We start from the raw sequence: 26,698 nt of genomic DNA, 5'->3' as shown, positions 1-26,698 counted from the left end.
CTATCGTTTCTGCTGTTACCGAATGTGAAGGTATGAGAAAACTCCATCGCATTTGATATGTTTTCCCCAAGTATAGCAGGGCTGGCAGGGCCCTCAGAGACCATCACTTCTAAACCCTTCACTTACTGCATGAGACACAGAACTCTAAGGGAGTTCATCCAGGAGTAGAACCCAATTCAAGAAGGAAAAGGGGGCTACACCGAGGACATCAGATACGGCAGGGCTTCACTCAAAAATAATGACTGCTATAGTGTTTTTCAACCTTTTGCAGGTAAATGAAAAGCGTGACACTCGGGATTTTCCTTACCCAGTATTTTAAATAGTGTCCTCCACCCTATGTCCTTTCATGTGGAGAAATAATCCATTGCAACCCAACACAGTCTGCTTTAATGCTGATGTTAACACATTGTGCTGTCCTCCCAGCGCGTGCTGTATTTTTCTAAAAATATTCTCATTGTTAGCTCAGGGTGAAAAATCCCCCGGTTTTCTATTTGCCAGGCAAGCACGCCCTCAAAACCTTTTTTGCTTTTACAAAATGTTTTAACCCAAGAGGACACAAAATCTAGGTGGGGACAGTCTTCATATTCCTCCCCCACCTGATCTCTGACACTTCTTTATCTCCTCTGTTCCACCAGATTCTCTTTGGAGATCTTCCTTCCTGGGCCCTTGTATATTATCCTCCAGGAGGATGTAAGGGAATGGTGTTTTCACAGGAAGCATTTCTGGCTCCTGATCCAAAGAGTTTATTCCCAGGATAGTTACTTCTAGACATCACCTACAGGCCTGGAGAGGAAAACAGGACAAGCAGCATCCCCGTCCTATTTTATTCGCCCAGCGTTTGAATGATTAGGTCTTGGAACACCATCCATCTATTCGGAAGGTTATCTCATTTTAGAGGCATGTGCAGAAGCAACTCACGTGCACCAGTGATTTGGTTTAACATCCTGAAGGTCTGATCCACTTGGACCCTCCCTATACCCCTGCCAATTAAGACAGCTGGATAAAAATTTCAATAGGGTTAATTATATCAGTGGAGTAAGTTCGTGCTCACTGAGACTCTAGGGTTATTACAGAGGGCGCTGGCCCACGCTTGTCCTACAAAACCCGAAACTCCAGCTTTTAAAAAGGTAGCTAAAAAAAAAAAAAAAGAAAAAGAAAGAAAAAAAAAAGGTTCCATCTTCCAAATCAAGAGCAAAGGTTGTGTGGGTCTGGCAGGAAGGGGCAGGAGGGAAGGTCAGTGTCAAGACAGAGAACTAGCCATGCTTCTAGAGGCCATGTTTCGTACATAAAGCTGAGTACCAGCAATTTTTTTTTTAGCCTTCCAACCCACAGATTCTGTTCCTGGCTAAAGAAACAGTGACAGTGAGAGAAACTGGTTAAATGATGTTCTTTATATCCATAGAGAAGAACGCCCAGCTGCTGTCAAAATGAGAGAAGGCTTAGATGGAACAGACACTTGGTCTAGTAAGCCTCACATTTTGAAGATGAAGAGAGAAGGGTCAGAGAGATGAACTCACCTGGTAACAGCTAGACCAGTGACCTTGATAATACATGGTGGTGCTACTCGTAACACCCCATTAAAAAAAACAAAGAGCCAATCACTGCACATTGAGATATTGGGCCATAGTGCACCTTTCTCAAGGACACGTGGGAGCCCCATCATTAGAATGCCAACAGGTCCTGGGCATTTCACTTGTCACAATCCCTAGAGGTATGTTTCTGAAACCTATCGCTGGGCACAGAAGTGGCTTTTGCCAAGAATTCTCTGGCCTGCAATCCTAGTGCTATATCTCTCTGTGTGTATCTCCTGCAGGGAGAGGAGTGAAAAATTAATGAGGAGCTCAGAAAAGCTCATTTTCAGGGCTCTAGAGACTGGAAGGGCAATGAAAATTGGAAGTGAAGGGAAAGGTTTAAGCGATCAGCCTCAAGCTCTGGGCAAATCATATAAATGGGGTAAAATTGTAAATATACCAACACCAAAGTGGAAAAAGCACCAAAGAGCTATTTAGGGAAGGACTGGCTCTGAATTATAAACATCCAGAGAAGAGCTCTTTGTGATTCATTCACAGGTGTCCATCCACCCCTGAGAGGCCCAGACATACAGCCACCTGATATGAAGAGCCTGGGCCCAGGTCTCCTTGGGTTGGCATTTCGTGATGAAAGGCCATGCATCTTGATCCAATTATGTTCTCCTTTGATCCTACTTGGGCATAACAGCCTGTAAGCTTTAGGAGGAGGGGGACCAATGTGGACAAACCAGATATCTTAAAAAATTGGAGGGGCAGGGCATTTTTTTTTTTTTCTTTTCACCAAAGTCATGTCCTTCCCTTTCCAAGAAGAAAAAAAACCTCATGTGAGTTAAAAATGGTCAAGTATTTTGTTGGTGAAGCTTGAGGTCCAAAGTGGAGCGAAAGGAGCAGAAATCACCCCCTGCTGGGGACCGACCATGGGGCCCTCTTTGTACAAAAACCCCCCGGGCCCTCCTGGCGGGGGCTCCGGTTTTCTGCTGTCCTTCCCCTCAAGTGCCTTCCCGAGGGAGAGCACGCTGGCTGTCAGGCGTGTGCTCCTGGGTATGAACCACTTTTCCTGGGACATGACGATAGGAAGGAGGATTGAGAAACCAGGCAGATGCTCTTCACAGGAACAAGTGAGGGCCTGACCTTCTGCGGCTGATTAAAAATATCTGCAAGCCCACTAAGGAGGCATCACCAGACATCAGCTCTTAAGGACATCATGAAAAAAAATTTTTTTTTAAAGCTAATAATGACTTGCGGACAAATCCGCAAAAGACGCCTACGGAGAAGAGAAACTTGGTTCTCTCTCTCTCTCTCTCTTTTTTTTTTTTTTGTCTTTTTAGGGCCACACCCAAAACATATGGAGGTTCCCAGCCTAAGGGTCAAATTGGAAGTACAGCTGCCAGCCTACACCGCAGCCACAGCAATGTGGGGTCCGAGCCGTGTCAGCGACCTACACCACAGCTCACAGCAATGCCCTTTCTCTTCGCATCCCCTAACGTCAACTCTTACCCATTCCCGTTAAAAAAAAAAAAAAGTACCACCCGTCAGGAGTTGCTCAAGGTCAAGACTTCAGAGCTGTCTTTGATTTCCCTTCTCCTACATGCCCACACCTCGTCTCCCAGAGCTTGTCACTTCTACCTCCTCCGTGTCTCTCAAGTCCCGCTTCTCCTTTTCATGCCTGATGCCACCACCCCATGCAGGCTCCAATTAGCTCTGGCCTAGACTGTTACTAACTGGCTTCCCCCTGCCAGGCTCTCCACCGTCCCAGTCACTTAAAACTGTAACTGCCAGTGAGTCACCCGAAGACCAGCTGTGCTTAAAGTCTGCAAGGGAACAAAAGCCCAGCTCTGCAGTCTTTACAACTTTCTAGGGATCAAATCCTAACTGATGTCCTAGCACCTGCCTATTATTAACCCATGTTTCAAATGAGCCACTTTTCTGCCACACACTTGGGATTTTCCACCGCTGTGTATCCCATTTGTTCTGTTTGCAAGAGCCTCTCCCCGAATTCTCTCTGTCCAAAGTCTAGCCACTGTTTAAGGACTGTGGCTGTGGCACTGTGGTAAAGTCTGCAGGAGGACAAGGAACCAGGTCCATCGATGGTCCCCCTTCTCATGGAGATGTGACGGTGGCAAGATACGAACTTCCCTGCATTTCAAATTCCGCAAATGCAAAATGAGGATAACAGTACAGTGAGAATTAAACAAGAGCATGCACGAACCACATCTAGAATAACGCCTAGTATGTCAAGGACTAGCTTTCGTCTATTATTCACCAACACTTTTAGGGGAGTTGGTTATAGCTCTCACCCCTGACCTTGCAGGGCATTCCAACTCATCTGCTCTTGGGACACCCAAGTTTCCTCTGGAATTTCTTTTGGACCTGTTCTCTGTAACTCTGCAGTGTTTCTTCTTGTATCTGGAATGTCTCTTCTCTCTTACAGAATGTCAACACCTGTTCCAAAGTCCTTGCAGAAGCTCATTCTGTCGTCTTTGTTCCTTGTGTTCTGCTAGAATCTCTAGTCCCGCCCCAGTGGGGCCAGGCTCAAGTCTCTAAGGGTAGGAACTGCATTTTTTCCATCTTACTGTCCAAAGGCCTAATGTAGTGCTTGCTTATCACCGTAGAACGCTCACAAAGAAAACAGAAGGCCCAACGTTGAGCCACTAGAAGGCAGATCATCCCAACGGGCGGTACCACTATCACAGTCTCCTCTTGTAGCGACTGGGTGCTCCCCAAGTGTTTGCTGCATGCATGCGTGACAAGGAAAGGGCTGCAATAGCACCAGGCACTAGCATTTTCCAATGGAGACTTTTGGTCATTTCCCCATGCACCAGCTCTCCACTGGAACTGCATTAGGACAATTAACAAATTACTCCTTTTGTGCTTTCAGACACTTTGTGTACCCCTCATGATCACTCATTCTGCAGCCTCCGAATTACTAGCTGCCAGTTTTGTTTCTTCCATTAGAGTGTGTTCAGTGTGGGCAGACGTGGTCTTATTTAAAGGCTCTCCATTGTCCATACCTGGCATTTAGGAGATTTGGAGTGAGGACCTGTGGAACACAGGAATGTGCGGGACAAACCTCAACTACACAACAGTGAGCACTGTGAGCCATTAAGCAGCACTGGACAGTCAGAAAAGAAAAGAAGCTCCCTTGCATTTTCAAACCTGCCATTGCTTGGAGTTCCCTTCGTGGCTCAGTGGTTAATGAATCCAACTAGGAACCATGAGGTTGCGGGTTCAATCCCTGGCCTTGCTCAGTGGGTTAGGGATCCGGCGTTGCAGTGAGCTGTGGTGTAGGTCACAGACGCAGCTCGGATCCCGCGTTGCTGTGGCTCTGGGGTAGGCTGGTGGCTACAGCTCAGATTAGACCCCTAGCTTGGGAAGCTCCATATGCCCCGAGTGCAGCCCTAAAAAGCAAAACAAACAAACAAAACAAAAAACCAAAAACACGCCATTGCTAAGAAGGTGTAGCTGATCACATACCACTGTGATTTCCATGACATAATTCTGAAAAGAATGAACTTCTTAGCTATGTTCACCTAATCACCCTGGCCTTGGAGGGAGCTTAACTTGTAGGATTTTATTTGCCAAGTCTTGATGCAGGGAGTCAGAGAGCTGAAAGACCCTTGGGCATATGACCTTGAGCTTCTAAAGCTTTTTTCTAGGGGGTAGTCAGGAAGCCCTGCAGCTTGAGATGACAGAAGACAGATGTGAAATGTGTCCTGGCCAATCTGCTGGTGGGGACTCACAGCAGGCCTGGAAGAGATAACGCTGTGGATTTCCCTTTCAGAAAAAGCAAACCCAGGGTTGATTGAAAAAAAAGCAAGGAGGGGCTTCCCACCTGATGCAATGGCCTCACTGTGGGCAGATGAAGGCTGAACAAACTGTGCATCTGAAAAAGAGGCTCCTGTTGGAAGAGAGGCCAGAAACAAGCTCAGCCACTCACTAAATAAACCTGCTTAGTGATTGAACCAAAGGAAGCTCAAATTGATCACAAGTAATGGCATATGGGTTGTTCCCAAGACCTTACTCTAGGAGACAGCGTCCTGTTTCAACACTGGCAAATTAACACGATTGAGCGAAGGCATAGTGGACTGGGGCACCAGGCTACTAGAGTTCAAATTCTGGCTCTGCTCTTTAAGAGCTGTGTGACCTTGGGACAGCCTGCCTAATCTCTCTGTGCTTCTGTTCCCTCATCTGCAAAACAGACATAAAAATAGTCCTTGTCTTATATGGGTCTGTGATTATTAATAGGAGTTAATAAATGTTAAGAGCTTAAAAAGTCAAAAGCACATAAGCAATATTAGGTGTCGATGAACTAAAATTAAATCAGGCAAAAATGTTTGGCTAAAGTGCAGTAAGAATGTCTCTTCTGCAATTATTTTGCAGAAAAGTAACACATATCTATGGCAATCATTCAAGCGCAAGCAAAGGAATATGAGGAAAAGCCAAACCCTCCTCCCTCATCCAACTACAATACCCAGTTCTGGTCCCCAAAGACCCCTACGCTCCTAAGTGTTTCCCCCCTATTTTTGCAGAAAAAAATTAATGCAGAAATCAACATGTCCACATAGAATCGATGCCTTAATAATACTCTATTGAATACTTTGAAAACTGGAAATTTGCTAAGAGTAAATTTTAGCCACTGCTATCACACACACACACACTCACACACACACAAATGGTAACTATGTGAGGAGATGAAATGCTGAGTGAATTAATCATCTCCTTACATGCCTGTTACGGCTGTACACCTTAATATTTATTTAAAAATTTAAAAGATAAAGTGCAGAAGTAAAAAAATAAAAGTAGGAGTTCCCGTCGTGGCACAGTGGTTAACGAATCCGACTAGGAACCATGAGGTTGCGGGTTCGGTCCCTGCCCTTGCTCAGTGGGTTAACGATCTGGCGTTGCCGTGAGCTGTGGTGTAGGTTGCAGACGTGGCTCGGATCCCACGTTGCTGTGGCTCTGGTGTAGGCCGGTGGCTACAGCTCCGATTCGACCCCTAGCCTGGGAACCTCCATATGCCGCAGGAGCAGCCCAAGAAATAGCAAAAAGACAAAAAATAAATAAATAAATAAATAAAAGTATCATTGCTAAACGCATAATTCATCTACTGCTCTGTACCTCACCTGGCTTTTTGCACCCAACGGTACATCTTAGGGTTCTCTCCGTATCTGAAGAAACAAATTCTGCCTTAGGCTGTTCTTGGCGGCTCACAGGCACTTTGTGTACAAAAATCACTGATTGATATAACCAGTCATCTACAAAGGGCATCTGTCTTGTTCTCGTTGTCTGATATTATAAACAACCTGCAGTGAACAACCTTGTACATCTTACGGCAAGCACACCTGTAGGCGAAATCTCTGGAAACGTACAACTCCTTCTGCCTATGCCCCTCCTCAAATCTGCAATTTTAATGGTGACCCACTGTCTATAGGACAAAGCCTGGACTCCTTAATATGACGACCAAAAAAAAAAAAGGGGGGGGGCTGTGTTCTGGTTCCTTCTAAGCCCCTCTCTCATGTCCTTCCTACCCCTTGCCTCAAAGTCAAGGGTCTAACAACACACCTGGATGCTTGTGAGTCTAAGCCTGCATCAGATCTTCTTCAAATAAAGACTCAGAGGGGTGATTCACTGAAGGAAACCCAATTTTCATCTACTCCATCTTAAATAAAACACTATTACAAAACCTCCAACGGTTTCCTCGAATATTTTCTGTTTCTTAAGAATCTTATCTGAGACCATATGTAAGTAATATTTCTTGTTTTCTGCTGGTTTATACTGGTAATGATGTCTAGGTATCTTCCCGCTGGCTCTCACTAACGTTCTCAGCCGTTCTGATGGGGAAAATGTTTCGAGTGCAAGTGGATTGCGACATTCGTACCAGGAGTTTAAAATAAACCAGGAAAGAAGAAATCAGTCCAAAGAGAAGGCAAAGATCACAAGGGCTCCCCCCCCGAGGGCCATCTGGACAGACTGTCTCACGCTGGAGCATCCTTGACCTTTTAGCCCACCCCTCCCAGCTTGATTTCTCAGCAAGCACAATCAGAACCTAACACCACTACCCATTCCTGTATTCCAGCCCTGCTGAGGGCGACATCAGCACTCTCCAGGTCACATTACAACTTTTCTGGAATGCAAGAGTTCAAAACCTCACACCCAACATGCCCCACAACCAGTCCTCTACCCAAAGAAAAAAGTACAGAAGAAAAGGGCTACACAGACCAATGTTTGTGGCAGGTTATTTACCACAGCACATTCCCAGGGGAATGTTTTACAGTCATTATCACAAAGGTGACTTGGCCAACCATGAGCTAGACACCTACTACCCCATAACATTAAGTTAACAAATTGAAGTGACAGCAAGATAAAATGACATTTATATAATAGGGAAGAACAAATCTGACTCCATATTGGATCTGTTTCATGGACTTGAACCTCTATATTCTATTGCTTTTGCTTTGAGCTAAGAATGTTGCCTATTGCCTGAAATATCCAAGAGAGCCCATTCTCAAGGTTCTGACCTTTAAGGGTCTACTACTTTTCTTTTCATATAGGGATAAAAAGTTGCCTAACGGAGAAATAACATGTGTCTTGTTGGAGGTTTACAGAAACATTGTAACCTGATGGACCCGCTGCAAGAACAAAGGATTCCTACACCAAAAAGTTTGCAACCACCAGCTATGCCCCTCCTCCCTCACCTTGCCTTTAAAAATGCTTCCTTGAAACCCTTCAAGGAGTTTGGGGTTTTTAGAGCACAAGCCACCTATTCATCTCACATGGCCCTGCAATAAAGCGTTCTCTGCCCCAAACTCTGATGCTTTGGTTGGTTTGCCTCATCATGCATCAGGCAGGTGAACCTGCATCTGGTAACATTCCTATTTTCATTTCATCTATGTGAAGTTACTAAGAGCGAATGTAAGCAAATATGTATAAACAAGTGTAATTTGTAAGCAAGTAGGATGGAGGGCGAAGTTTCTACTTTCAAACTTCAATAAAAAAAAAAAAAACTTTAATGGAATCCATTCTTTTGGTTTAAAACAAAAACCCTCAGGTTTTCTTATTTAGAATCTAAATACAAAATTATGGCAATAATTACCTTCCATGGGGATGCAGTTTGTGATAAGGCCATTAAATGACTTTTTAAAAGACATGTAGTTATATATCTACAATTAGCATTCAACACCCAGGAGCCCAGCAGTCTCTACAGAACCACCAGAAACTTAGGCGACCACGGCCATCAGGGGAGGCCCATTGTCCCAAGTATCTCTGTAACCATCTACCTGGATCCAGATCTATCATGTGACGTTTCAGTCATTCATGCAGCAGGCAAGAATTATCCTTGTTATAAAGGCAAATTTTCTGGAAATAAATCTTTCCAGTTGTCCATGCATGAAATAGAATTTTGTGCTGCGGTAGAGAAATTGCATAACTTTTTTTTTTTTTTTTAACATAGGAATAGATTATTGTAAAAGTGCCCGCCTGTAGCTGCTTCATCTAATCTTCATAAAGACACCTGGAAATGTAATTAGCATGATACTCAAACTACCCTTCCTGGAGGCTGCCAAGTATTTAAAGGCCCTTGTCACGTGTACCTGTGACAACACGTGCCGTGGCAGTAAGCAGCTTCCTACAATTTCAGAGCCTCTCACGGCTCCCAAGAAACCAGGGAATAGAAACCTCGGCGCCATGGAAGCCAGTGGCTTTTCCAAGGCCACCGATGTGTCGCTGTACCACAGAAGAGACATGCCTGCTCTTTCGAAGCTCACACTTGGCTAATTGGAGTATAAAAATAGACTACACGTTACAAGAGGCTTCTATGCCGAGATTCTATCTGCATCTGAACATCATTAACTCCCCTCTCTGACTTCTACGCCACAAAAGACCTCTCAGAGCTCGCTTAATTAGACCTCGCTGGGACTGGACAGCAAAGTCCTCTGGGGCATCTGGGATTCTCACCCACGTCCTCCGTCCCCAGGTCAGACTGCCCCTCAAGGCGCGATCTTGGCACACAACGCTTTCTTTCCTTCACATGATTTCACGAACACATATGATGTTCACACATTTTGCCCCCATCCCATCTCACCCCCGAGCTAACAAAAAGACCTCGAAAACTGACCTTCAGAAGGGATCTGATTCAAGTGTGGGCTCCCAGTCTATTTTCCTTATTAAGGTTACTGGGTATTTGTTTTAGTCAAACAAGCTCCAAATCCTAATGGATTTACTGCCTAACATTATTCCCCTATCTCCTACAATGTTACTGGGCAACCAACACCACAAATCAACCTAGACCCCCAAGGAAGTCATTTTTTAAAAAAGAGACAAAGGGGAGTTCCCACCGTGGTGCAACGGAAACAAATCCAACTAAGAACCATGAGGTTGCAGGTTCGATCCCTGGCCTGGCTTAACGGGTTAAGGATCTGGCATTGCCATGAGCTGTGGTGTAGGTCGCAGACGCGACTCGGATCCTGTGTTGCTGTGGCTGTGCTGCAGGCCAGCAGCTGTCGCTCCGATTTGACCCCTTACCTGGGAACCTCCATATGCTGCAGGTGCGGCCCTAAAAAGCAAAAATTAATTAATTAATTAATTAAATTAAAAAGACAAATGAATATACATCATATAGGTTATCTTTCTGAGCCTCAGGAATTCCAGCATTAAGCACTGAATCACCACATCTTATTACCAACATTATTTTGCTTTCTTAAGGAGATTGGCTTTCTAACTTCAAGTGTCTTTAACACCCATCCACCCAGATAGACAAATACTGCAACTTTTTCATGCTCTATACTCTCAAGATACACGGAACAGTGATACTTCCCAGCAGAGCCTAGAAGACTTTGGTGTGAGCCAGGCTTGCATTCAAATCCTCCGGGACTTTACCATTAACCAGCCAGGGGACCCTGGAAAGTTACTGACCCTTAAGCCTCATTATCCTCATCTATAAAACAGACATGAAGAGTCACTGCCTACAACTGTTGAGGCGCTGAGCCCTGTACCACAGCTAGTTCAGTATCTGCCACGTAATGGGCCCTCAACTACCCCCTGCCACCACTGGTACAGTAGGGCTAATATGCTATTACTACGTTTATAGTGAATCAAAGTCCAAAGGGTGAGGTCAAAGGATTCTGGGAAACACAGAGATGAATATCTACAGGCAAAAACTGCAGAGACACTGTGGGTTTTGTTCCAGACCACCGCAATCAAGCAAACAAAACCATAAAGCAAGTCACAGGAATTTTTTGGTTTCCTGGTATATATAAAAGTGGGAGTTCCCGTCGTGGCTCAGTGGTTAACGAATCTGACTAGAATCCATGAGGTTGAGGGTTCGATCCCTGACCTCGCTCAGTGGGTTAAGTATCTATCTGACGTTGCCATGAGCAACGTAGGTCGCAGACGTGGCTCGGATCCCGCGTTGCTGTGGCTCTGGCATAGGCCGGTGGCTACAGCTGCGATTCGACCCCTAGCCTGGGAACCTCCATATGCCGTGGATGCGGATCTAGAAAAGACAAAAAGACAAAATAAATAAAACATAGTGATGTTTACAATATACTGTAGTCTATTAAGTACGCAATAGCATTATGTCTAGGAAAAGGTAAATATCTCATTATGAAAACACTTTATTGCTAAAAAATGCTGTCATCTGAACTTTCAGTGAGTTGCAGTAGTAACTCCAAAGTTCACTGATCACTGCCACAAATAATAATGACAAAGTCTGAAATAATGCACGAAGGAGCAAAATGTGACATGAGACAGGCAGCGAGCAAATGCTGTTGCAAAAATGGTGACGATAGACTTGCTCGACACAGCGTTGCCACAAACCTTGAATCTGCAGAAAATGCATCATCTCCGACGCACCATCAAGTGAAGCCTCATGAAACGAGACAGTCATACATTCAAGTGGCCGTGGAGAGCGGAGCCTGCACATCTGTCACCTGTCACCAGGCTGGTTAAGGAACTACAACAGAGGCTTGAATCGAAGCTGTCCCCAAAGTGAATGACGCTTCACCTCAGAGTGTCAGGGTGCTTCTGGAGATCTGAGTCCACTGTTGCCACATGGGTGGAGCCAGCAAATGTCTGAGAGTGTAATGAATTCAGGAGACATCGGAGCTCCCAATGGGACAAATGAGCACTCCCAGGAGGAAAGAGGGAGGAAGAATGAGAAGGGGGCGGGGGGGAGCCGAGGGACAGGAATAAAGGGAGAAGACTGTGTCGGGGGCAGAGAGGAAGTGCTCAGGGCAAGCGGAGCCTGCTCTCAGGCCTGGTCCAGGGAGCAGCAGCAGCAGAGGGTGAGGTCGGCTCCCAGACGGCCAGGAAGGCATTGTGCCTGCCGGCCCGGAGGCTGAGCGCAGGCGCAGTCAAGAACCGGGCACGGGTGGGGGCAGGGAGATATTGTAGGGAGAGGGAAAGCATTATTAATGGAAGAAACTGGCCCTGGGACAAAATTTCCAATCAAGACGTTCAGCAGAGGGGCAGGAGAGGAGAGCGAAACCGTTTATTGTTAGGGCTGGAAACAAAGAAATGGAAGCCTGCAAAGATGCCAAGGGGCTCAACTGCCATTCATCAAGTGCCCCGGAATGACGACAGTTGGGGGGCCACTCGAAAGCTCATGCGTCTCAGTCCCAGTTTCTCCTGCGGGTTAACTGGCACCTCTGTGCTGTTTGCACATCTGAACTGGCCTCGGGGTCTGCCGCTGATGTCCACGTGGTTTTTGCAGAGAGGGTCCATGCTGCCCACCTTGCCTGGCCCAGGCCTGTTTCAGCTCATTGTCCTGGCTGAAGCTGTAACGGCCTCTCATTTTACTGTCCAAGTTGTCCAGATTTGGAAAATAAAGGACAGGGCACGCCGCCTACATCTTCCTCTGTTTGGGGACATCCTGACTTGTCACAGAGATCTGATGTTCAGAAGGAGACCACACCTTCGTGGTTTTTCCCCCTAGAAACACCCTTTCATAACATCATCACGAGCGCTTTGGCCTATGACCACAGCAAAGGGGAAACCGGATGAAGCACTTCCTCAGGGGCCTTTGTGTTTGTTCACTTAATTGTAAATCCATAAAAGCGGAAAGACTCTAACGGACTAACTTGATGGTCCCTAGGAAAACACGGGGTAAACTCCGGCTTCGTGGAATTGGACCATGCGCCTGAAAGCAAAGTCTGACATCCGGTACCTAAATCAACACTACCCGCATCTCCGAGGAGCGCATCACAACTGTCAGCTGAGAGACACACCATCCAGACACCGACACTTTAAGAGGTCTGTCCTTACGCTTGGATGTTGGTTCGCTTTGCAACGCATCTCCAGAAAAAAGAAATCACAACAGAGTAAACTTGCAAAAAACTTCCTTTGTGCCAGCTATTATTCTAAGAGCCACCGCAACTAACTTCTTTTTCAAAGCTTTATAAAGTGCCATTCTTATTGCTATTTTAGCTGAGGCAATCAGAGTACGAATAACTTGCCTGAGATAACTAGGCAGTCAAGCAGCAGGGCCTGTTTCTTAACCCCTGATCTTCTGCACCTCGTTGCCTGCACTCCCGAGTTAATCTTTGAAATCAGTGGCCAAGCAGACACCTGACAAATGCTGTAAGGTTTGTGTCCTTTCAGAATCCGTTCTGCCAAACGTCTATCCCTAACGTGAGCACCTGCTCCAGAGGCCTGTGTGAGCCTATTTTGTTTTATTTACCTAATTGATTTTATGTACCTAATTGAGTTTGCCTATTTTGTTTCTATGGGCCAAAGAGCCGAAAGACACTCTGTGCCAATGCAAACATAAATGCAATGGTTTGGAATGGTATTTGTTTGCAGCCAGGGCCAATTTATTCTTTCTTAGCCAATCCAAACAGTGTCTGTCACGTACATGGCATTGAACTAGACACTGTGTGATCCAGAGATGGGTGAGACGTCAACCCTTGCCTCTAAGGACATTCAAGAAAGACATTAGGGCCTCCAGGGTCACATTTTATTGATGAGCTTCTCTTCCTTCACTTTTCCGCTTCCTGGAGATATGTTACAACAGGTAAGAATCCTATAAGAATCTGCACTGGCAAGTGCAGATCAATGACTGGCTGTAAAGCACCTGAATTACGAGTTCCCAGCCTTGTGGATCCAAAATACACTATAGGTGATAAGACTCCAGACTAAGCTCAAATTCCAGCTTTGCCATTTCTTTCTTTTCTTTTTTCTTTCTTTCTTTCTTTTTTTGTCTTTTTGCCATTTCTTGGGCTGCTCTCGCAGTACATGGAGGTACCCAGGCTAGGGGTCCAATGGGAGCTGTGGCTGCCAGCCTATGCCAGAGCCACAGCAATGCGGGATCCGAGCCGGGTCTGCAACCCACACCACAGCTCCCGGCAACACGGGATCCCTAACCCACTGAGCAAGGCCAGGGATCGACCCTGAAACCTCATGGTTCCTAGTTGGATTCGCTAACCACTGTGCCACGATGGGAACTCCCTGCCATTTCTAACTGGAAAGTAGCTACTTGAAGCCTCAGTGCCTTCACCTGCCAAATGGGGCTAATAATACCATGCACGTCTCTTGTGAGAATCAAATAATAAGGCCGGCAAAGGGTCATGCATATTTCACGTTCAGAGAAAACCCAACAGATGATAGCAACTGCTACTGCTGCTGTCAATACGAAATGGTTAAAGCAAACTCGACCTGGAAAGATGTTAAACAGAAGCCCTCGACAATAGAGTTGGCTGGTCACCGCACTCAGGTACCCACTGTGCCAGGGGCTCTGCTCAGTGCAGGGGGACAGAGGGGCAAAGGCAGGCTCCCTGCCATCAAGGACTTTGCAGTCTTGGCATGTAAGCAGACTGCCGGAGAAAGTTCCCTTTGACAGCAAACAGTATTTCTTCACAACCTCCTCTCCCAGCGGGTGTGGATTTCCAAAACCTTTAGTCTGTACCTCCGAGAGATGGCCTTTCAAAGAGGGCCATGGCAGTTCCTGCTGTGGCACAACGGGATCGTTGGCGTCCCTGCAACACCAGGACGCAGGTTCAATCCCCTGCCCGGCACAACGGGTGAAAGGATCTGGCATTGCCGCAGCTGGGGTGGAGGTCGCAGCTGTGACTCGGATCTGATCCCTGGCCTGGCAACTCCACATGCCACGGGGTGGCCAAAAATGGGAAAAAATAAAATAAAATAGGGCCATTACGTCTACGTTGCCTTCGAACTCGATATGTCCTTTGCGGGACATCGTGGATACGCAGGCTGACCACACGCAGCCTTTTTTTTTAAGAAACGGAATGTTCCCATCGCACAAAGAAAACGGTGATCCAGGCAGGTGTTGAAAGCCTCACAGCTTGATGATTTATTAAAATCAGATGCTAAATAGTACTCTGATTATCTGCATGTTTGTTTTTCCTAGTCATGAGACTTGTCATCACTGAATAAAATGTGTGGAAATGTATTTATTTAGCCTCAGTCACTGAGTTGATGTTGCTTTTTCCCTGGAATGTCACAACCATGTTAAGGCGAATTTTGCATCTTGACACAATCCCACGAATCCTGAACAAAGAAACACCTCCCTTAAGCTCACATCCGCTTTTGGTGATTACTCTGTATTTCTCCTTTTCCCTCCCAGCTGAACTCCTTAAAAGATGCCTACTTCCTCCACTCTCACTTACGCCGTAACCATACGCTTGCTTGCTTTTTTTCTTTATTGGCCGCCCCTCGGCACATGGAGCTCCCAGACCAGGGATCAGATCCCAACCACAGTTGTGACCTACGCCGCCGCGGCAGCAACACTGAATTCTTAACCCACTGCGCTGGGCTGGGGATCGAACCCACGTCCTGACACTGCAGAGACACTGCCAATCCCATTGCACCACAATGGGAACTTCACCGTGCGCTTTCTAAAATCCCAGCCATATGGTTCCTTGAAACCGTTCTTCTCCCCAAGGACACCAGTGATGAGGTGTCACCCGACACACCAGCCACATTTCAGTCATCATCTTGGCAGGACTGGGCAGCAGAACCTCCTGCTTTCCTGAACTCTCTCCTGCTCTGGTTAGGGGATACCAACGGCTGCTCCTGGTCTTCCTCCTAACCCGCCAGCGGGCCTTGTCTGCCTTCTCCGTAGATGCCGCTGCCTGTGCTCCTAACAGACTGGTCGGTGGTCCTCAAGGAAACTGCCACAGCCCCTCTGCTTCCCACCTCACATTCTCCTGTTTCAGTTTTCATCCCGTGGCTTCAACAAATATCCAGGTCCCGTGACTTGAAGATCTGCATTTCCAGCCAGACCTCTCCTGATCCCAGCCCTCTGTATGCGCTATCCCTCCATCCTGGGTATCTTGGCAGCACAGGAAAGCCAGCTGCTCATCTTGCCCCCAAACCCGATGTAGTGAGTGGTACCTCCACCCACCTAACTGCATGCAGCTACTCAGTGAGCAACCAGAGCCTGGTTCTTTATTCTGCCCTTATCCTCCACATCTAATCTGTAATCCAGTCTTGCTCAGTCTGTCTCCTAAATACCTCTTGCGATTGTTCATAGTCTGCAGTTCCCAACATCACTGTTTTAGACTAGGTTATCTGCATCTCTCCCCAACAGGATAATCAACCACCTGCTAACCAGCTGCCTTGTTACCAGAATTAATAGGGACACAATATTCTGTTTGATGTGACAGCAAGGAGATGTCTTCTTAATTCTCTAACAAGTAAATCTTCTCTCATTACAGACACAAATATATGGAAGTTGTATTAACGATTTGAAAAGTTATTTGGTCCCACTCCAAGCTTTCCCCATAGTGTAGAGAATGAGCTTCCCCAAAGGCAAGTCTTCTGATGGCTCCATCAGGATAATGCATGAGGATAATGTCTAGATTCCACTACAGTCTTGTAAGAACCTGTATGAGCAGACCCCCCCCTGCCCACCTCTTCATCCTCATCTCTCTCAGTTCTGTGCTTCCCCAGCCCAACAACCCCTTTCAAATCACCACTGCTTTTCAAGCTATAAATTGCCCATCTCTCCTCCTCTCTTTTCTAGGCTTTCTTACATGCTATCCTTTCCACTGGGAGTGAAGACTCCTACTCACTGCCTAACTCCTTGGTTCAACACCCATTTCACTAGGAAACCTTTCCTGGTAACTAGTAATTCAGTTGGCTTTGTCTCCTTTGTGTTCTTGGATCCCTGGGCATCTCCTGTCACTCATACTTTGTTATAAGTCCTGGCGTAATTACCTGTTTTTCCCTTAAGACCGTAACTTTTGGAAGGAAGGGGACATGTCTGTCCTCATCGATGCCTTTTTTAAGGAACAGGGACAGTGTTTGGCACAGAAACAAGTGCAACATGCCAAGCTGGTATCATTTCCTGCACTCCCTATGGTTTACAGAAGTCTGAAGTCATAACCTCTGGCCAGGTAGATAACATTACCTTATTAGCTTAAAAAAGGGAGCTCTTGAAGTGACCGATAAGGGATTAATTTCCAAAGGGTACAAACATCTCATAGAGCTTTATATCAAAAACGCCAAAAAACCCAATCAAAAAAATGGGCAGAATATCTACACAGACGGTTCTCCGAAGAAGACATACAGGTGGCAAAAACAAAAAACAAAAAACCACCATGAAAAGATGCTCAACATCACTCATTATTAGAGAAATGCAAGTCAAAGCTACAAGGAGGTATCACCACCATCCGAAAGACCACAAACAATAAATGCTGGAGAGGGTGTGGAGAAAAGGGAACCCTCCTACGCTGTTGGTGGGAATATAAACTGGTGCAACCACTACGGAAAACAGTATGGAGGTACCTTAAAAAACTAAAGGTAGAACCACCATGTGATCCAGCAATCCCACTCCTGGGCAGAGAAAATCCCACTCTCCATCCAGAGAAAACTGAGTAATTCAAAGACATACATGTGCTCCAATGTTCACTGCAGCACTCTCTGCAATAGCCAAGACAATGGAAGCAACCCAAAGGCCCATCAGCAGAGGAATGGCTAAAGAAGATGTGGTACACAATGCAGCACACAATTACGCAGCCACAGAAAGAAGGAAATAATGCCATTCACAGCAACATGGGTGCACCTGTAGATTATTACACTGAGTGAAATAAATCGGAGAGAGAAAGACAAACATCATATGACATTACATATAGGTGGGATCTAATGCAAATGATAAAAAGAACTTATTTAAAAAACTGAAAACAAACTCACAGATTTCAAAACCAATCATACAGTTACCAGATGTGAAACCATTAGGGGGAGGGAAGAATTGGGAGGGTGGGAATAATATAAACTCACAACTGCATAAAATAGATTAATGAGAACCTACTGTATAGTACAGGGAAATCAATAGTTTGTAATAACCTATACGGGAAAAAAGAATGGATATATTTATATGTATGACTGATTCACTTGGCTGTACACCTGAAACTAATACACCATTGTAAATCAATGAGACTCCAATACAATTTAATGTTTTAAAAAGGGGGAGCTCTAAGAGAACATTAAAGTAAGGGGGCGAAGGCCTCAACCAGCCCTCTTCCAAGCACACACGTGTCTGGTTTTTTGTTTGTTTCTTTTGTCTTTTGTCTTTTCAGGGCCGCACCTGCGGCATATGGAGGTTCCCAGGCCAGGGGTCTAATTGGAGCTATTGCTGGCGGCCTATGCCAGAGCCACAGCAACGCCAGATCTGAGCCATGTCTGCGACCTACACCACAGCTCACAGCAACGCCGGATCCTTAACCCACTGAGCGAGGCCAGGGATCGAACCCGCAACCTCATGGTTCCTAGTTGGACTCGTTTCCACTGCACAACGATGGGAACGCCCACGTGTTTGTTCTTGATCATCAATGTGTTCAACCTGTTTCAGCTCCTGGCCTGAACGGGAAGAATAGAAACCTCCAGCTCAAGAGGGCTGCCATGATGACCCAGAGGGCCTTTCTAATGGACACAGCTGGTCTTATACTGGATATAAAGGCCATGATTCCATTTGGGAAAGAGATCTTAACTCCTACACTAGCAAAAGATGTCAAAATAAGCCTGGAAGTATATCTCTGGACTTAATCCTCCTGTCGAGGGGTTACAAATGTGCCCTGCAATCACACAGCATGCAAGGGACCCCTATGTGAGAGGAACTGGCAAAGTGGGCTTAGCATGAGGACCAACCATCCTGGCTATCAGATGCAGACTCTTCCAGAAGAGCCAGGACACCATCATACCACATCCAAAGGCAGAGGCCAAGGGAGATGGTCCTAAGTACCAAGGAGATTTATCTCAAGAGGAACAATTCTAGAGACAGGGGCTCCCAGAAAGGGGTTCCTTGAAACCAGTGGGGGCTAAAGTCATCAGCAACTCCGGGTGCATCAATGGAAGAAATCAAGGAGGCAGAGTGTGGCCCGAGGGAGCAGGGCAGCCAGAAGCCGGGTGAAGCAGTGAGCTAACAGCCCGGGCTTTGGGGTGGCTCTTATACTGGGGTGGGGGTGGCATGAGATAAGCAGAACCTATAGCAGAAGTACCATCAGTCAAGGGGGCCAGATGAGAAGGCTGGAGCTCCAGGATCACTGGAGTCCCCAAGAATCTTCTACCCAGAGTTACACCCATGTTGTGCTGTATAGAAAACTCTGGGCAAATCAAACACTGCTCCTGGCCCCGGTCAGACCTGTGAGGGGAACTCCCAACACACTGCAGGCCTGGCGCTTCATTCTTGCTGGCAGCTGGGTGGGGCTGGCATAAGCAAAACCCAGGCCACCGTGATCAGGTCTCCAACTGTGTGGCAGGGGGACAGGCAACCCATTACACCTACCTGAACGTTGCTGCTTTATTGCCACACAACTTTACCTGCATTGAGAGGAGGTTTCAGGAGCTGGAGTAAATGTTTTTAAAAAGCAACCTTGATTTTATATGAATCGACTAAACTGCAGTACTTTATTGGCCTGAAATTATGATGGACTGAATCATCTCAAGTGGGGAAAAAAAAAAAAAACACAGAATCTTTTCAAGAAAATATCAATTAGCAATGAGTTGGATGCTAAAATCAGAGTGTTCCTTCTGTTTCTTGATTGAAAATGGCAAATGAAAACAGCACAAAATTTTCAGATAAAATACATAGGTGTTTGGCTATCGGTAGATGTCTTTTTTTTTTTTTTGTCTTTTTAGGGCCACACCCTCAGCATATGAGGTCCCTGGGCCAGGGGTCTAATTGGAGCTAGAGCCACTGGCCCACACCACACCCACAGCAATGCCAGATTCAAGCCACATCTGTGACCTACACCACAGCTCACGGCAATGCCAGATCCTTAACCTACTGAGTGAGGCCAGGGATCAAACCTGCGTCCTCATGGATATCAGCCAGATTTGTTTCCGCTAAGCCACAACGGAAACTCCCAAAGTCTACTGATTTTTTAAAACTCCTCTCAACCCACTGGACCTCTCTCCCCCGCCCCCCACTCCCCTGCCCGCCCTTTTATTCCTTTTTAAGGCCGCACCTGCAGCACGTATGGAAGTTCCCAGGCTGGAGGTCAAATGGAAGCTGCAGCTGCTGGCCTACACCACAGGCACAGCCATAGCAATTCGGGATCCAAGCTGCATCTATGACCTACACCACAGCTCATGGCAACACCAGGTCCTTCACCCACTCATGCAGGCCTGGGATAGAACCCACATCCTCATGGATATTGGACAGATTCTTAACCCACTGAGCCACAACATAGGAACTCCTGCTACCCCATTTAAAGTCCAAAACTATAGGGGGTGGAATGGTATCCTCCAAAGATTGGCCCAAGTCTTAACACTCGTTAATGTGACTTTACTGGGAGAGAAGGTCTTTGCACACATGACATGCTAGAGATCTCTGGATGAGATTATTCTGGATACAGGGCAGACTCTCCATGTAATGTCTGGTGTCTCTGTAAGAGAAAGGAGATGGAGGTTCGAGACACAGAGTGACAAGGCGGGAGGGCCATGCGACGACAGAGGCAGAGGTTCGAGCTAGGCAGCCGCAGGCCAGGGATCACGAAGTACAGTCCCATTACCAGGAGCAACTACAAGCAAGGCATGGGACAGACTATCCCTCGAAGCTCCCCAGAGGACCAACCCTGCCCACACCCAATGCTGGACTTCTGGCCTCCAGAACTCTGAGAGGTCACGCTCCTCACACACGGCCATCACTCTCACCAACCTATGAAAGCAAATGACCCCAAAGTTACAAAGCCGGCTCAGACCGCTCCTTTGCCTTCCGCATTGTCAACGGCCAACTCTGGGTACCACGAAGTTGACCCAAAGACGTATCTCAAATGAGAGTCTTTTCTCTGGCAGTTTCCCATCCCACCCCCACTCCTCCAAACCTATCACTCTTCCAAAGCACGCTTTCTTTTTAAGTTACAATCTTTTTTCATTTATTTTTTTTTCCGCTGTACAGCATGGGGATCAAGTTACACATACATGTACACATGCTTTTTCCTCCCATTGTTGTGTTGCAATGTAAGTAACTAGACATAGTTCTCAATGCCACACAGCAGGATCTCACTGTAAATCCATTCCAAGAGCAATAGTTTGCATCCGTTAACCCCAAGCTCCCAATCCCTCCCCCCCCCCCGCCCCACCCCGGCAGCCACAAGTCTATTCTCCAAGTCCATGATTTTCTTTTCTGCAAAGCACTCTTTAAGGCCACACTCCTCACTCTCCATTCTCCAGCCACTGGTATTCTTTGCTTTCCTAGATTGTTCAACCCCTGCCACTTCCACCACAGGGCCTTTGCACATGCTGTGTCTGCAACCTGGAGTTCTAGCTTTCTAAATTCCTACCCCTCGTTCAGATCCCAGATCTAACTTCTCTCCCTCAGGAAAGTTGTCCTGCTTCCTCTGCCTAAGTCAAGCCCCCCACTCATTCTTCCAAGTGCCTTCCCTTCACCATTCTTATCACAACCGAAGTCTTCACCTTTAAGGTTGCGATTGCATTGCCTGCCTCTCCAGCGACACTGTGCAAGACACAAGCTCACCAACAAGGTCTAGTTCAACTCACAGCCACACCCCCAGGGCCGCAGCCAATTTCAGCATGTGGAAGAGGCACATTTAAATTTTTTAAAGTTTCTCTTTTTTTCTTCTTTTTTTGCTCAAGGCCCTAGGGATGCAGGAAAGCTTAGAAGCACACAGCAAGTCTGGGCGCCTTGTAGATTTCCAGGGCCAATTTCTGCAGCTTATGATTTTCCGTCAAGAGGAAAGAAAAGCATAACTCAGTGGGATCTTCACAGTTTATTCCTGCCAGTTCTGCTTTTCTATAAATACAGGCTTCATTTTCAAGGAATCTGGAGAAGATGGCTGCAGTTGACTATTTTGGGAGAGCCACCGTCGGTTCTATTTCAGAGGGGATGTTGTCATCTGTCTTTGCTCCTGGGGCAGGTGTGGGCATGTGGACACCTGTGGCTGATTGCACAGAAGTTGGACGTGTCAGGCTGTTTGACCAGCCCTGGGCAGGGCCTCTGGAGACACAGTAAAAGGCCCGACAGGACCATCTCCCCAAGAACGCGTTATTTTATGTTCCGTCCATTCCTATCTTACTCCTACTGTCTTGTGATGCCTCGATGCTTCCGAGAGAAGCCCTGTGTCTTGTAATGCTTTCACCAGCATCCACGGCGCAGTGCTGGAGGCCTTTTAAGGACACCAGCCTCCAGCTTAGAATAGGAAGATGTCTGAGCAGCATGGGACACGGGGATCTGCCTTTGAAAAATTCATGGGACTGTTGATGCCCAAACTGAGCAAAATGTTGAGCTCATGATTTTCCAATGTAGTTTTCGTCTTGCTAATACAGCTTACGAAGCAAGATGTCTGGGTGCATCTTTGAAAATGCTGTATACACATCCCGTAACTTGAGGTACAAGACAACTACAGCATAGCTAATTATGGCAAATTATAAATGTAGCTCCCTGTGGAAATAATAGCAGGCCAAGTATGCAATGTGTTAAGAGCCTTTCAAGTATTCAGGAAAAGACTCCAACTTTAAACACAAATATATAATATAAGCTTAATATCTGGACTTACTCTTTGAATTTAAAATTGTGGGAATTATTGTACATATGAAAGGACATTATATATACACACACACACAAGACAAATATATACATACCAGCTAAACTTGGCCAACCAATTAATACTCCCACAATCAATCAGTCACTTTTTTTTTTGTCTTTTTGTTGTTGTTGTTGCTATTTCTTGGGCCGCTCCCGCGGCATATGGAGGTTCCCAGGCTAGGGGTCTAATCGGAGCTGTAGCCACTGGCCTACGCCAGAGCCACAGCAACACGGGATCCGAGCCGCGTCTGCAACCTACACCACAGCTCATTAAACCGGATCGTTAACCCACTGAGCAAGGGCAGGGACCGAACCCGCAACCTCATGGTTCCTAGTCGGATTCGTTAACGACTGCGCCACGACGGGAACTCCCACTTTTTTTTTTTTTTTTTTGGCTGTGCCCATGGCATGCAGAAGTTCCCAGGCGAGGGATCAAACCCAAAACATAGCAGTGTCAATGCCAAATCCTTAACCATGAAACCACCAAAGAACTCCCTTGATTTTCTTGTATATGTAATATTTGATTCTATCTATAGTTAATATTAAATATCTATTTAATATTTAATACTTTGCATTTCAAAGTATTTCTTGAACATATACAGTATTTGTCATGTTAAACATTCTTAAACTGTCCTTTTTTTCTCCTTGGGGATAAAAATCAGCATAGAAAGTCTCTCCTTTGCAAAAAGAAGGAATACTATTTCCAGATAAGAACAAAAAATACTACAGTGCAAATCACTGACTTAGGAAAAATGAACTAGAATAGCTTGTTACACAGCTGTCAATCTATCATGATAGATGGATACCCTGTAGTCTAGACTTTATTTTCTCTCATTCAGGAGCTGACTGTCTCTTTAAAATAAAACCACATACAAATTTCACACTCAGCTGCCAAATGAATCAGTTTGGCCACTGAGATCACAAGAACTTGCTAAGAATAGTTAATAATAAGAAGGATTAAAGTTGCAATTTTGTCTGTTTTAATTTTTTCTTTCAAAAGTTTTTTGTTTTGTTTTGTCTTTTTAGGGCCACACCTGTGGCACATGGAGGTTCCCAGGCTATGGGTCTAATAGGAGCTACAGCCACTGGCATACACCACAGCCTCAGCAACAAAGGATCCGAGCCGCGTCTTCGACCTACACCACAGCTCACGGCAACGCCGGATCCTTAAGCCACTGAGCAAGGCCAGGGATCGAACCCGCAACCTCATGGTTCCCCGTCAGATTTGTTTCCGCTGCGCCGCGATGAGAGCTCCCCAAAAGAGTTTTAAATGAAAAAAAATTTCGGACTTTTAATGGTGCACAAGTACTTTGATGCTATTGTATTTGCATCCCACACCTGAGAGAAAATCCTAAGACTTGGAGAAGTCTTGTGGCTGCCAGGGCAGGCAGGCGGGGGTGTGTGTATGGGGGGAATCGGGAGCTGGAGGTTAACGGATGCAAATTATTGCTCTTGGAATGGATTTACAATGAGATCCTGCCTTGCAGCCTTGAGAACTATGTCTAGATACTTACACTGCAACACAACAATGGGAGGAAAAGCTACGTATACATGTATGTGTAACTGGGTCCCCACGCTGAACAGTGGGGGGAAAAAAAAAAAGTCAGCACAAGGCTTCAGGTGCCTTTTTACACGAGAAGCATCAGCCCTTCGCCTCACGGTCTTGCCAAATGGATGAAGCAAAGCTCTTGGATGCCAGGAGCAAATACATCTACCACGCCAGCCTTCAGGCGGGTAAATGGCCCTTTTTTAACTATATGTTTGTATCATTATAAACCATTTCATGGAAAAGTCAGGAAGACCGCTGCAAGGAACTTGTAGCATCTTCGTTTCATTTTTTCCAGTTGTAAGAGAACATTCCCTACTTTCCCACTCTGTGTTTTCTTTTAACTGAAGTATAGCTGATTTCCAATGTTGAGTTAGTTTCTGGTGTACAGAAAAGTGATTCAGTTACACACACACACATCCTTTCCCCATTATAGTTTATTACAAGATATAGAATATAGCTCCTGTGCTACGCAATAGTTTCCTGTTTATTTTTTTTTAATTTTTTTTTGTCTTTTTGCTATTTCTTTGGGCTGCTCCCTCGGCATATGGAGGTTCCCAGGCTAGGGGTTGAATCGGAGCTGTAGCCACCGGCCTACGCCAGAGCCACAGCAACGCGGGATCCGAGCCGCGTCTGCAACCTACACCACAGCGCACGGCAACGCCGGATCGTTAACCCACTGAGCAAGGGCAGGGACCGAACCCGCAACCTCATGGTTCCTAGTCGGATTCATTAACCACTGCGCCATGACAGGAACTCCTCCTGTTTATTTTATATACAGTGGTCTGTATATATTCATCTCAAACTTCTCATTTGTCCCCCCACTTGACTGTTTGGTAACCTTCAGTGTGTTTTCTATAGCTATTAGTCTGTTTCTGTTTTGTAAATAAGTTCATTTTATCATATTTTAGATTCCAAATTTAAGTACTATCATATGGTATTTATCTTTTTTCTTTCTTTCTTTTTTTTTTTTTTGGTCTTTTTAGGGCCGCACTTGCAGCATATGAAGTTCCTAGGCTAGGGATTGAATCGGAGCTATAGCTGCCCACCTGCACCACAGCCACAGCAACATATCCAAGCTGCACAATGCCAGATCCTTAACCCACTGAGCAAGGCCAGGAATCGAACCAGCGTCCTCATGGATACCAGTCGGGTTCATTAACTGCTGAGCCATGATGGGAACTCCCTAAACTTTTCTTTCTTACTTCACTTAGTATGAGAGTCTCTAGTTCCATCCATGTTCCTGCAAATGGCATTATTTTGTTCTTTTCTATGGCTGAGTAGTATTCCACTGTGTATATATGTACATCTTCTTTATCTATTCATCTGTCAATGAACATTTAGGTTGCTTTCAGGTCTTGGCTACTGTTTTCTTTTCCCTTTTTTTTTTTTAAGGGCCACACCTGCAGCATATGGAAGTTCCCAGGCTAGGGGTGGAATCTGGAGCTGCAGCTGCTGGCCTATACCACAGCCACAGCAATACCAGATCTGAACCCTAGCTGCAACCTACGCTGCAGCTTACGGCAATGCCAGATCCTTAACCCACTGAGCAAGGCCAGGGATTGAACCCACATCCTCATGGATACTAGTTTGGTTCTTAACCCACTGAGCCACAACAGGAACTCCACGTCTTGGCTATTGTGAATAGTGCTGCTATGCCTGTTCACATGTCTTAAATGAGGTGAACGACCTCCATGTTTCATGACACCCTACGTCTGTCCCATGACCAAGAGGGTGGAGAATGCGGTCAGAGGAAGACATTCGGTCAGGGGGGGGACCATTGAGAGATTCATGGAATTAAGAGGTTCATTCCAATTCCCAGGAAGGAACAAATTACAGCAACAGGGCATCGGGGCTTCCATCTAAGAAACAGAAAGCGTGAACTGGGGATGTCCACCACGAGAAATGATTGAGATTTCAAGACTTTGTGCAACTTTCCTGTGTGTGCTTCTCTTGCATTCCCCAAAGCAACTAGCATGACAACTCTCCGACTTGTGAACTTGTGTTCTGGTCCAAGCAGCAAATCATCTCCTATTTCACGGATTGGAGGTGAGCCAAAGGCGAGGAGGACCAAGAACAGAGGGGGTGAGGATCCCTCGGCGGAAGGAGAGGAGGTGGAGTCTTTGCGGATGTACAGGAAGAAAGAAAGACAAGCCCTGGAGTAGCCCTGGGCTTATAAATACCGACCTCAGGACAAAACAAACACAAAGCATCTGCATAGCTCCTCCATCATTGCAGCTCAAACCAAACAGGGTGAAATCAGAATTCCGCGTTTCTTTCCCCAGACATCTCCCTCTGCAATACTCTCCCTTATTAAAAAATATCTGCATAATATGCCACCATCAACACCCCACAAATATCACATAAGGTACTCTTCTCACCCCATCTTCCAGATGGGGAAGGAGGGTTACAGAGCTAAACTGCAAGGTCATGCAACTACCAAGTTTCACAGCTGGGACTTGAACCCAGGCTGTCTGACTCCAAAGTCTGTGCTTGTCACAACTCAGCCATGTTGACTTCCCCAAATTCCTGTGCTGTCCCCTAGGCTATGAACCATACAGTTTTCTTTGTTATTACATAATGCTTCATTTTTTCAAGATCGTTCCTCCATGAAATAACCCATTC

The 26,698-nt window shown here is 46.0% G+C and overlaps 1 protein-coding gene across 4 annotated transcripts in view; it reads right to left on the bottom strand.

The window, feature by feature from the left end:
- PHACTR1 (phosphatase and actin regulator 1) overlaps window positions 1-26,698 on the bottom strand; it is a 321,038-nt gene that overhangs the window by 190,218 nt on the left and 104,122 nt on the right. The gene's annotated exons all lie outside the window — the stretch shown is intronic.

Source organism: Phacochoerus africanus, chromosome 9 (assembly GCF_016906955.1).
Source record: "Phacochoerus africanus isolate WHEZ1 chromosome 9, ROS_Pafr_v1, whole genome shotgun sequence".
Taxonomy (NCBI): Eukaryota; Metazoa; Chordata; class Mammalia; order Artiodactyla; family Suidae; genus Phacochoerus; species Phacochoerus africanus.
The sequence above is the reverse complement of the archived record's forward strand: the minus strand, read 5'-3'. Positions and strand labels throughout refer to the sequence as shown.